Source organism: Clupea harengus, chromosome 10, assembly GCF_900700415.2.
Source record: "Clupea harengus chromosome 10, Ch_v2.0.2, whole genome shotgun sequence".
NCBI lineage: Eukaryota > Metazoa > Chordata > Actinopteri > Clupeiformes > Clupeidae > Clupea > Clupea harengus.
This window is the reverse complement of record NC_045161.1, coordinates 14102527-14115681: the sequence shown is the minus strand read 5'-3', so window position 1 is coordinate 14115681 and position 13155 is coordinate 14102527. Positions and strand designations below refer to the sequence as shown.

Genomic DNA, 13155 nt, shown 5'->3' with positions numbered 1-13155 from the left:
CACTGTTCGTCCATATATTGGTGATTAGAAAGCTACTACTGGTGTTTAGTCTACTTGTTCATTTACTCATTCATGCCTGAGTTGTCATCAAAACAAACCAATACATTGAGGATATTGTTATTTCAATTTTGATTTGACTGAACCTTTTCTGCTGAGGCACTTAACACAAAGCAAGAAAAGGTCTATACATACATTTAGTCATACACATTATGATTACTTATTATAACATTGGAGTAATAACACATCACATTTGTATAGTATTCTACATCTAAAATACATTGGTAAAGGCTTATGAGCTAGTTAAGTCAAGGGTTTTTCCTGGGGAAGAACTTTTTTTTGGACCATCAAAGCAAATACTCTATTAAAGCGTAGTGTTACAAAAATATCTTGTTCCTTTTCCCTCACCCAACCATTTCAAAATATTTATTTCCTTTTCAAAAAGAACTGATAGGCCTACTATTTCTGTTCAGCAAACCTTTGTGATATGAAAAGATTGAACACATTAGTGCATTTGCAGTTTTGTAGTTTTGACAGCAAGGCAGAAAAAAAGATAGATATGAGATTCTTCCAAAAGAAATACAATGACAAAGGCTTGTTTTTACACATTAAGAGGAAGATTAATCTCGGAGTCAAGGCACTTCACAGGTACTATGAATTATATGCAGAGGTATTTGGTCACACCCCACCTTAGTTGCACAGGTGCAAAGAATGTTCAATATGAAGTTGAGGTTTAGGCCAGCTGTGAGTCATCCTCGTATTAGTCTGGTGAGGGGTCAGACATGACTTTAGCACTGTGTGACATAATACGTGTCTGGGAAGAAGTTGTTGAAACTCTGAGTGGATTGACGAGAAACAGACAAGGTTGGCTCTTCTTCAAAAACCAGACCCAAATTTGACAACATCTGTATTCTAACAGCTCTCTTCTGATGAAATCAACATTGCTTCTTCAAACTCCACCTTCAGTGGGCATTCAACTGGTTTATCAACTCCAAACTCAGCCAATCGTTTTATGCTCGTCACCCACCATATATGGTTTAGTGTGAATCAGTCATGACTGACGTTACAAATTGGAGGATTTTGTGACTAGTATTATTGTACACCTGCCAAGGTATTTATTCAAGCTTTACGGCTAACTATACTTGGCCCTTGCTTGACATGGAAAAAAATGTCAATTTGTCTTTAGCAATGTGCTTCTTTGTGCTGTGGTGGAGCATGACATGCAAAATCTAGTAAACTTTTATTCAAAATTGTCTTCAAACTATTGGAGGTAGAAAATTTCACCTAGCACAATTTAAAGATTAACACATCCCCTAAGGTGTGAGGTTTACTCACTGCACAGCACTGTACCCGCTGGCTACCATTACACTCAACCTCACTCCAGATCCACATTTGTCTGTTACATTTAACGATTGATTGATTGCTTACCTGTTGCTGCATATTGCATAGACAAACTGATCAAGTAAGCTGTACAAACAGTGGCCCCATCGGCCAAAATTTTTATTACATGAAGCACAATTTGAATCATAAAGCACTTTAATGGGTGTCAATATGTGTAATATATATTTTGTATTGGTCAACAGACCTTTTGAAGCGGATTTTGAAGCACCAATTTGCCATTTTGAATCAATTGTGCGCCTCCTTGCACGTTCATGTAAAGATGATTGACAGCAGATCTGACAAATAACAGTGTTTGATCACTCTCACTACATTCTGTGGGTCCCTGTTATGCTAGGTTATTCCTTGCATTCTTACGAGAGATGACAACAATAAAGATGTCCTTGCATTCAGTAAGCATTACTGTGCTTGACAGGATTCTTGTATCCTCGTGTTCTACAAGCTATAGAGAAAAAGTGCAGTTTAAGCTTGAAGGTAACAGACCAACACCTGACACTTAACTCTGTACCAGGAGACTGGGTCTTCTACACAAGTTTTTCTCGCAAAACTCCTGATAAACTGGCTTTTTAACTATGCTTAGCGAATATCAGTTTAGGAGGTTTTTTTTTTTTTTTTAAACTAGCTAGCTAATTTTAGACTTGGATTCTACGTTGAAAGATCTGACTTGGATTCAACATTGAAAGAGACAACGCTCGGAGTCTACTGGATTTTATGCTTGTTCTAACTAAACAGCACAGGAGAACGGAAACAGCCCCTGTTAAAGCAGTGACTTGTAAACGAGTTAGCTAGCTAGTGTCAGCGAAGGTAAGTGAAGGTTTTCCCAAGCCTTTTAAAGCAAGCCAACACCATCTTGGTATTGTTGTTAATATTGAATTGCCTTTGATTAGGGTAAGTGTTGGTGATGTTATACCTAACAGCAATAACTTCCCTACCTACTAGTTACCTATTGTTACTTTGACTCCTCCCTGTGCTTTAGTTCTTGTTCATGTTTTTTATTATTGAATAACCTCAATCAGTAATAAATTAAATGAATTTGATTACATTTTTGGTTTGTACGTATTCTGTTGAGGAGGAAGAATGGAATAGCCTACTGTTTATGTTCCCCAAACAGGGACATAACCACTGTCCACAAATTTATTTTCTACAGCCATTTGGCAATTATCAGTAGGAGTATGATCATGTAATGCTTGAATGCCGTGATGTGTGATACTTTGAAGGTTAGTCTCATAATTTTTAAGTCTCAGTTTACCCAAATTCACCACAAGTCACCATTTAAGGCTTCTTTTTCATCATGCCCCCAAAGCCCCTAGCTTTCTCAGGTTCACAATTGTATGCTTCATACTCCGTTTCAACCACCAGCTACCACTGCTCCAGTTTAGAGCTGCAATAGCTCAGTTCACAGGTTAAGTAGCTGTGCTAAATGACGAGAAACTAATAGCAGCCAGTTAGTAATTCTGCTTAACCTCCTATTCAGGAACATGACATTTCAGTTGAGCCTATTGTTGCATTAATCTGCTGACATTAGTTGCAAGATGTGACACGTTCACAGAGTGTATGTGGCAACTGTTCAAATCCAGCTATGACTCACTGCCACTGCATGAAGTAATTTTAAAGAGTTTGACCCACGTGTATAGTTTTAACAACTTTTACTGAAATGCAAACATATTCATACGCCAAAGTACAGCATCATGGTGAAATACATAAAGGAAAATACCAGTATTTAAAGCAAAAGCTTCAACAACTTAATTAAGAAGTTCACACCTCCATTCAAGTGGTCAATGCACAGGAGTTTACTTTCGTTTCAATGCTCAACCTTAGTGTCATCTTAAATTACCTACCTACACAATACTTAATTTTAAAAACTGTGCTTCGCTACTTCGCTTCACGGAACTTTTAAACAAGACGTCATTGGCAACACCAGGGATTCCCTAACAGAACTCGAGCTAAATAATGTTAGCAAGCAAGCTATGGCAGTGAATGAAGTTAATATTAAGTTGTTATTATCCTGTTGGTGTAAGTTCATAAGGGGGTAGGAGATGCATAACCCTTACTCTGAGCATCGCTTGAGAGAACTGACCCACTAGCTGACACTGGCTAACCAACTTTAACAGCAGGCAGCCATCGTTAGCCGGCTAACTAGCTATCGCTAAGTTGACTTCCTAAAGTTGAGGAAAACTTGCTGAAGTGCGCAGACAACTTATTGACGTTGTCTCGCTAAACAGAACAGTATCATTTAGTATTTACACATCATTGAGCTACCTCTAATCCACGAATCTTACACACCATGCAGAGAAAATGTATGCATGAATTTTACATGCAATTTCTGTCTTAGATGGCTAGCTAGCCGAGTAGCAACTTTCCAGTTGCCGTGTATTCTTACCAGGAAGTGGCAGCCTCGCTATGCCTCCACAGTCTGGGGGTTTGCGATGATGATGATGGCGGATCTTTTACTTATTTTCAAGCCAAGGTCGAGCGGTAGTGGAGCTCAGGGGCCTCTCCAGACACGTTCCGAATAAAAGACGTCTGTTGTCAACGAGTTAGTTAGGTAAGGCGGTTATGTGCTCAGACACTTTCCCGTAACTGCTCACCATTCCTGACCCGTGCCAGTAATGTAAACATCCCAGCATTCCCAGACGGAGGAAAGGGGCGGGGTGACTGTTGAATCGTTAACTTTCACTGTCAAAATCCGTTAGCAGCTGTCACAAATGTATTGAGTTGTACTGATTAGTGCAACTGTTAATGTTGTCCAGTTTCACTATGTAGTCCAGTTATTCTGGTAGTTTCTGTCCCCTGTAGACGATGTCAATCAACTTGATTGTCTTGAAACTATCTCCGATGACGACAGGAGTTGTATTTCACAGTGTTGAACAGTCTGGTGCGAGAGATGGGATCCTATTGCAAACTAGTAGTTTGAAACTACAGTAGGTGGCAGCAGTAATACAATCCGTAGATTTAGCTATGTGCATTCACTGTATGAGGAACAGACCATGTTAACAGAAAAAAATACAGATATGACCAGATTGGTTGGTGTGAAGGCCCTGCTTTAGTTTCAATATAGTTGAAATATGCAAAGTAGCAATGCAAAAATTCTGAATAAATTCAATCGTTTCAATCGTTTCTTTCATAGGACAGCAAAGCCTAAGCCACTTCAAAATAAGCATTGTAACATGTAGTGTAGCCTTCTTTTAGGCCTAAAGATAAGAAACTTGGGTAAACACCATCTGTTTTGAAAATGGCAAATTCATACTTTTTCATAATTTGTAGAATTTAAGAATCTACTCATTATTGTGTGTAAACAATACATCATTTAATTAATACTTCTTTAGCTATTTCTTTCAATAGCCTAAACATATTTAACTTATTTTGTAATATCAAATAGATATAGGTTTACAGTGCTAAGAGAACTCAAAGAATTTTGAAGAAACTGGGTCATAATTCCCCATAGTTAGAATCAAGCTAATTGTTTTAAAGTAGATTATATGTTGCTGAAAGTCTTTGAAAACCTGACATGTAGGCCTACATGTGACCACAGCTGAGCGCAGATAGCAGCAGACATGTATTTGTTCAACACGGACATTCTTGAACTTTCTGAAATATTGTCGACTTTCCTGCACACTGAAAGGGTGGAAAAACTTCTGCCTCTGGTGATTAAACAGCATATATGATGATCTCTTTTTCTGAAGTTTCAGAATGATTAAGCATGCATTGGTTACATTGTGGTCGCTATTATGAAAACATGTAAAAGTCCACAGTGGTCCAAATGTGTTAGCCTGTCAGGAAGTGTCTATCCCTGCATGCCTGCCAGCTATTATGTGTATGCCATATTGGCAGAGTGGGTAAACTCCTATGATGACTACATCTGAGGGAGATTTCCAAAAAATGCTAACAGCAGCTTTAATTGAATGCCTGTTTTGTATTACAACACAGTTACTCAGTGTATACAAATACAGTAGTTGTACATATAGGCTGTTTTAAAGGCTAAAGTCAATTTTTATGTCACTGAAATCATATTGAAATTATTCATTCTTGCATGTTCACATTTAAGGCTATTGAAATATGAGCATACAACGTTCAGAGCTTCTGTAAACAGATCTACCTCTGGAAGTGTTGTAACTGTTTAGTTTAATATTATATGACATTTCCAATTTGCTGAATGTAGCTAAATCTATTTATTAACCTTATACAGGAATATACAGCAATAGCTAACACTAGAATGGCAGTAAAGAATGTTATTTTATGAAATGATGATATGAATAAAATGTTAAATCTACTAAGAGCCTTAAACCAACATTCTTTTGGATCTTTTCCAAAACCCACTTTAGGATTTTAAATATGATATTAACTAAAACTTATTGGTTTTGTATATTTGTCTATTGTATTTATAATAGTATTACAAATGTTGAATGAAATGTATTGTCATTTCTCTTGCCTTGTTAGAGTGCCACTTGTCAACTTAAGATCCTGGTAAAACAATGAAATGTGTATTTGACCAGCTCTTCTGCAGCAGGATGAAATAAGCATTATGTCATAACAGGATGAATTCCACAGCTAAGTTGGCTTTAAACATTGATATACTACCCTCTGCACAATGAAATCACTGGACAAATAATTGTCTTGTTCGTTAAAATGTAGGTGTACACTTCTGTGCCTAATGACAATCCATAAATAGAATGCAGCCAATAAAACACAATGATCATAGGCTTCCATCCCAGTAACACTTCCAACAGTGGCGTAATAACATTATTTAATTCAAAAAGTGTATATGTTACTTTACTAGCATTTGGTCAAACAGCAACAGAGCTATGTCGCAGCATCTGATCTAATAGACAGGGCCTAATAGGAAGCCAAGCTCCTCATAAACAGTGGCATTGAGACTTTGACATAAGGAATGTCCTGTCCAGGACAGAAATCCATTGACACTAATAGGCCTGCCTTTCTTAGCAGATATGAGGGGCCTAGAACATAAAGTGTCCGTCATAGATGACATATGTTATTTGCCACTTTTTCTGTCTGTATCTAAATAAAGCCTTCCACAATGCACACACATTGCTATCTCTCTTTCTTTCTTTCTCTCTCTTTCTCTCTCTCTCTCTCTCTCTCTCTCTCTCTCTGATCCTAAACTGACAAAAATTAATGAGGAATGGAGGAAGATGGAAAATCAAAGGCAGTGCCTCAAATTACATTTAATCAATGAGCAAATACAAGAGACGAAAAACAATGAAAGGGAATGTATGTTTTGTTCTCCTCATCGTTACAGTTAATAATCAACAAGTGTGAATATTTTAACGTATTTCCCTCCAACTTCACAGCCTCTCTGTTAACCTTCTCACAAATACAATATTGAAAGGTAATGCTTGCTGTGTTTCTTTTCCTCTTTTCTTTTTTCTCTCACTCTGTGTCTTTTTCTTGAACAACGGTTGAAGATTAAAAGAAATGTCTCCGGGAAATCTGTCAATTCTGTTGGTGAATAATGCTGCGTGGAATTTAATGGTATGAGTTATATTGGGTTTCCTCTACACCCACATTTCCTTTCAATGAGATCAATGCGGCACCGATGACAGATAGGGACTGTCTTTAGTATCTTCAAATTTCAGGTTTCTGAGGGAATAATTAGATGGATGTGGATGAAAAGCAAAGTATCAGACTGCGGGGAGAGCTCCACCAAGAGCAGCCTCTGGTTCGACACGTTTTGCTGAAATCTGTTTAATAGCCCTGTCGAATCTATTGTTCTAAAAGTAGCACACGATTGCTTGGCATTAAAACCAATATCAAACTTTTGTGTGTACGTGTGATATTGTTTATTTTGCTGCAAGGGATTTTTTTTTTGTGTTTTTTTTGTTGCTGTTTCTGTCGTTTGATTTGAGATTTTTCCGGAACATAGATTGACTTCTGTTCTCTTTATTCACCTCAAACTTTAGTGTGCGTTATTTGCCTTTGTTGGATCAGAATGCAAATGCATGAAAGGAGGGTGGATGGGATATGGGTTTGTAGCACTGTGACTCCATATGCCAAAAACACTGAGCCTTATTTGTTTATTTATATATATATATATTTGGGAGGACCTGGAGGATTGTAGAGAAAATGTCTGTGTGTAGCTTAGATATGGAATTGTGCTAATGAGGGAAACTGTATGATTCTGTCTCGATTTGTGAAACACTTGGTATTCCTGTTCGAAAAAAAACTGATGAAATTGTGTACTATGTCTGTGGAAGCAAAAATGCCTTCAATTGGTGCATAACCATTTAGATTGTCAATGCCAGAGAATAGCCTAACCACACCTAATGTTAGTTCAGTATTCTATTTTTTTATCATTATAGAGTATTCCCACACAAGTTACACACTTTAACCACAGTTTTTCAATCAGTACATTCAAATGAGTATTCTATTATTAAAGGAAAGTGCAAAATATGCACAATATTTTTTATCCCATCAGGTTATTCGACTATTCCTGGTTTTACTTTGAAACCTTTTCCGGAAACTTAAAAGGAATTAATAGACGTAGAGCATAACTAGTGATTGACCTTTCTTCTTATTGTAACGCACATTCAAAAGTGAAGCTTGACAAGACCTGACTATATGATGACATAATCTCTGCAAAGATCACAAGGCTACAACATGACCACAGATTTAACACAAGTATGTGTTAAAGAGGAGTGGAGTGTCAGGCACCAGAGTCCATGTAGAACATAAATGGTCATGAAGTCGAGATCCCTTTAACTTTTTAATGTGTCTTGAATACAACTTTCTCATTATTCCATACAATACCAGTGCTGAGACATATTACTAACATAGTTATTGTGGGTAACAAGGATGATAACCACACCCATGATAGCATTTCACAGTTTTATGCTAACTTTGTCATTGGCATGCAATGGCCAGTTTTTCCGGATTTGTTAATGCTTTCATGTGGCTCAGTTTATCTTCTGTTCCTTGGATGTGTACCATATAGGCATTCTTCATTAATACACATCGACATATCTATATATACAGAATATATATACAGAAATAAAGACACAACAATATTATCAAATATATGTCCATATATTATGCAGGACGGTTTCATATAATTGTGCATATTGTTGATCCAACAATATTTTATTTTCAGAAAGAGGATAAAAAAATGACATCCTTTTCAATGCTTTGTAATCTGCATTACAAGGTCCAGAGAGCAGTGAAATATGTTCTGACCAGGGCCTTCCAGTGGATTTGTAGCAGTTTTCCTGAAATCAAATCAGTGAGTGAGTCATGCACATTGTGTCCCTCCGGACAGTGAACAGAAGCTGCCTCTTGGCCTCAGGACTCCAGAGTAATAACTTTCCCTCTTTATATTTTTTGTTGGTTGTCGTTTGTCTTTTTGCCCTTTGAAATGCACGCTGCCTCACCAGTGGTCGTCTGAACCTCTGATAAATATTCTTTGTTGTAAATAGCATCACAGTGAGGTTATTATGTTGAATTCAGGTCCCAGAAAATCTGTTGGGAACAGTGTTGTGAAAAGCTGTAGATGTTAATGTGTGTGTGTTTGTCTTTGAGAGAGTAAGAGTAAGAGTGAGCAAGAGTGAGAATGTATGTGCATGTGTGCCATATACCATTTTCCATATGTCTGTGTGTGTATGTACTTGACATTCTCCTGCCTCAACGCCCACAATGTAATCAAAGATGCATACGTGTAGCTACTTACATATGAATAACTACATCAAAAATCCATGTCCTGAAAAATCATCTGAGCCAACAAGTTTGTAACAGTGTGACATAGGCACATGAAGCAAAGAGGTCAGGTCAAAGTCAGCCTCTCAGATAACATCCCCTTAGGAAACAGAGAGGAAGATGTGATCATGCCCCCACAACCTTTCTTTCAAAGTTACATAGCTGTCAACCTGATTGAAGGCCTCTGTACTAATGTACGGTATACTGTCCCTGTGTGTCATAATACACATATCTTAGCGTTGTCATGGGAGATGATGAGTCAATTGGAAAAGTCCTGTGATGCTGTCTCTGCATTTCCCCTGATCAAATTAGTTTCAGGCAGATTGTCCTTTTCTCTGCAATAAAACAGAAACTCTACTTATTGTTTGTAGTCAACAAAAAACAACAACAAAAGTATCTTCTCTAAATGAAAACTTGGCTTCACAGATAATGCCTGGAGTGAAGAATTTTGGCATCGAATTGAACTCAGATCTCAGTTTCAAATCTCACATTGACAATATCACTAAACCTTTCACATTCTTTTAGCTTAGTAGTATTGCAGCCAGGCTTTTATTACATTGTTAGATCACAAGAAGGCATTGGACACCTTTGCGTTTTCTAACATTGGCTACTGTAATTCTGCTTTTACCGAACTGTCTGAAACGATAACTTCAGTTGCTAAGAGCAGAGTATTGGTACAAACAGAATAATAAGCATATCAAACCTATTCTAGCATGACTTCCAGTTCCCTTCTTTTTCTGGTTACCAGTTTCCTTTTGGATTGATTTGAATTCTTGAAATAGTTTTTTGAGCACTTAATGGTCTGGCACTGGTCATTTTCTTAGTGTGCATGTGGCAAAAGTTGATGAGTTGATTTTTATTGTAATTGTGCTAACATTTTATTTTATTTTAATTGTATGTTACAATCTATGCCTTTGGTTTTATTTATATTACTTACATTATTTACTTTTAAGTTTCCTGCCATAATTTCTGTATACATTTTTGTTGTTTTCTTATTTAATGTACTTTGATATAAAGCTACTATTACAATTGTATTACTGTCTCTTAAAAAATATTTTCTTCATTCCATTAAAAGCTGAAAGCCAAAAGTCTACTGTCCCATGATGCCAAAAAGCTCTTGATTTGATTGAATGAAATTCCCTTTTTATTTAAAAATTGGAGATTTTTTCAAAACCATTGAATTAGCTTATTGTATGAAGCCCTAAATGTTAAAGAAAACCAACACATATATTCCCCTCCGTTATGAAATTCGATAAAGCTATTGGGTATCGCATAGGGACTACAACTTTGAGATACAGTGAGTGGATTCTTAGCATCATAAAAAAGCAAACCAACCCTTACAAGGCTTTGTGTTAAATGCAATTCGTCTCTCTGTTGTATTTGAGAGGCTCCTTTTCTCAAAAACAAGATTGTGTGGAATCACTCAGTCAAATTGCTACGCACATTCGGGACAAGTTCACCCCTCATGTGTAGAGACCCCTTTGTAGAAATGCCCAAAACATGAGGTGTCTGGATCTACCTAAATTGATGTACCAATAACGTAGAGCCAACATATCCACATTTATGCAGTCAATACCAGAGTTTGAGAGCCACAAAAATGAAAATGACTTACGCTCCAGTGGTAGCCAGCTAAACCACCCCCACCTTGATTACTGCGATGGATTAAGGAGGTGCTTACCTTACTCATATTAGCGAAGCTAATGGCCCTATGTGTTAATAGCTGTTGTAAGTGTCTGTGGAGCCTGGCTTTTTTTAAAGGAAGAAGTTGGCTTGTATAGTAACTTGAGAGGACCCTAGTGGGCTGAAAGGGAAAGACAGGGCTGGTGTTTAATTGGATGAAGGAAGTAGAGTTCAGGAAAGAGTTTAATGTCTTTACAAAGTCTTTGTATAGGCACCCTTTAAACATTCAATGTGCATGCTGACACATACACATCCCACGCTACTGCTTGTGTCAGCTTCAGTGCAGATGAAGTCCTTACATTGTTCTCCCCTGTATAAAATTCCATGTCAACATATTGTACATGCTCATGAACTTCAGTCAGAGCGGCATCTGCACTGATGACGCCGTGCTTTCGAAGAGCCAACAGATGGACCACACAAGAAACATTCCTCCTGGAGAACTGAAAGCGAGAGCGAGAGCGAGGTTGAGATACATCAAAACAAAGATGACATGTGGTGAAGTTCATATGAATTCATGCAGTCGTGGGCTTTTTTGTTGTTCTTGTTTTTCAAAGGTTTTTTTTTTATCAACAACAAAAAAGTATTTTCATATGACAAAGGAATTAAAACTTAGTGCAGACCACACATCTTTGAAAATCAAACTGCTTAAAATACAACAGTATGTTCACATTCACTGTCTTTGTTTGCATGTTTATCTTTAGAGGACAAGGCCAATGTCACCTAGTTTCAAGAATGCCTTAACTGTAATTTCCATACTGACTTTATAGCAGGCCACGTATTATGGACAAATAGCAGAGCCAGAGATGCTGACTGCAGCATCACCGCAAATGTAATGGGGGGAGGGGAATTCTGGGATGTGACACTTTGGAGAAAACCCTCTGAACCACTGTATTACCAACACGTACAAAATACTCACCAGGCCCACCTCCTGTTCCTGTGGATTCATACCTGGGTGGTCTCCACACCTGACCGCATTCATGAGCGATGGGCCACTGTCCTCATGACCCCTCTTGTCAAAACTCACCGACTTGTTGCCTGTGGTGGACATATCTGTTGTGTGCCAGGCATCAGGGTCGAGAATCACATGTTGGGATTGTCAACCTTGAGAGGAGAGTGGGCGTGGTTGTGGGTGTGTGTGTGTTTGTATGTGAGTGTGAATCAAATGACAAGCCAATGTTTCTTTGACTGGTTTGTGTGTGTGGTGTGTTTGTATGTGTGTGTGTGTGTGTGTGAGAGAGAGAGAGAGAGAGAGAGAGAAAAAGAGGGTACAGTAGACCAGTGTGTACATGCATCTGTGTAGCAGTAGTGTAGTGTGCACTCACGTTTGTGTGCGACATGGGCAGTATTCTCTATCTGAGATGTACATGCTCTTGCCGAAAAAAGAAGGGGCACTGGTGCAGAACTGCCAGCACCACACACACACACACACACACAAACACACACAAACACACGCACACACACACACTGAACTGACATCATATCAGAGGCGCTAGCAGGCTGAGCAAGGCAGCAGACGGGTGGTGGCTCACCGCTCTCTGATCCTGCCAGTCATCTGGTGTCACCTTTCTGTGTTATTTTGCTTGGCTTGTTTTCTTTTATCTCTCTTTTTTTTTAAAGCAAGCCTTTTTTTCCTCGTGACTGAAATAGTATGCTGTCGTTGTGTCTGGTCAGACACTTGACAAAAAACATCAGCTCTTCAAAAATGTAGAGATACCCTCAGTCCCTTTTCTCTATTACTGACACTGAAATATTTTTGTAGCACTGCTTATTCTGATGCAAATATGTCATGTAGAAATTATGCTTGATTATAATTGCAACAATTAGGTTTCAGATGTTTGATTTGTATTCCAGTGAAAGTAACTATTTTTTCCTTGGCAGTGTAGTATATGTAACTATTATTAGCTAACAACCAAAAATACAGTCCAACAACACATTTCCTAGAGTGTACAGTGCTTCAGTGTTCATCATCTCCTGAGGAGACAGACAGGACCTCGGACATGTTGGGTGTTTGTTTGTGGAGAGGGTGGAGTTGGGCTTAGGGTGAGCCTGTCCTTGCCCCAGTTCCGTTCCTGGCCATCGCGCCAACCTCTCTCACTCTCTCTCTCTCTCTCTCTCTCTCTCTCTCTCTGCCTCCTAAACCCCTGGTCGACTTATCGCTGGTGCTCTTTGATCTCTTTGTGCACTGGGCTTATCAGAGCAGAATTCTCCCAGGGCCTTCACTGTTGAGGATGCCTCCCGGTTTCACCCACTCTCAAGAAGCCCGTGGAGACACATCTGTTTTGAAACGTATTTTCTTACGGTAAAAAACAAAGACCATCAATTCTCTCATCTCTCGGAGGAAAAGGCCATACACAGTGCATATTCAACCCAATTCAT

The 13155-nt window shown here is 38.4% G+C and overlaps 1 protein-coding gene across 1 annotated transcript in view; it reads right to left on the bottom strand.

The window, feature by feature from the left end:
• Nucleotides 1–4281, bottom strand: part of nek7 (NIMA-related kinase 7) — a 67483-nt gene extending 63202 nt beyond the window's left edge. Inside the window, exon 1 of the mRNA XM_012825298.3 lies at nt 3776–4281. The gene's annotated coding sequence lies outside the window, so the exon portion shown is untranslated. The remainder of the gene's footprint in view (nt 1–3775) is intronic.
• Nucleotides 4282–13155: the final 8874 nt, after the last annotated feature.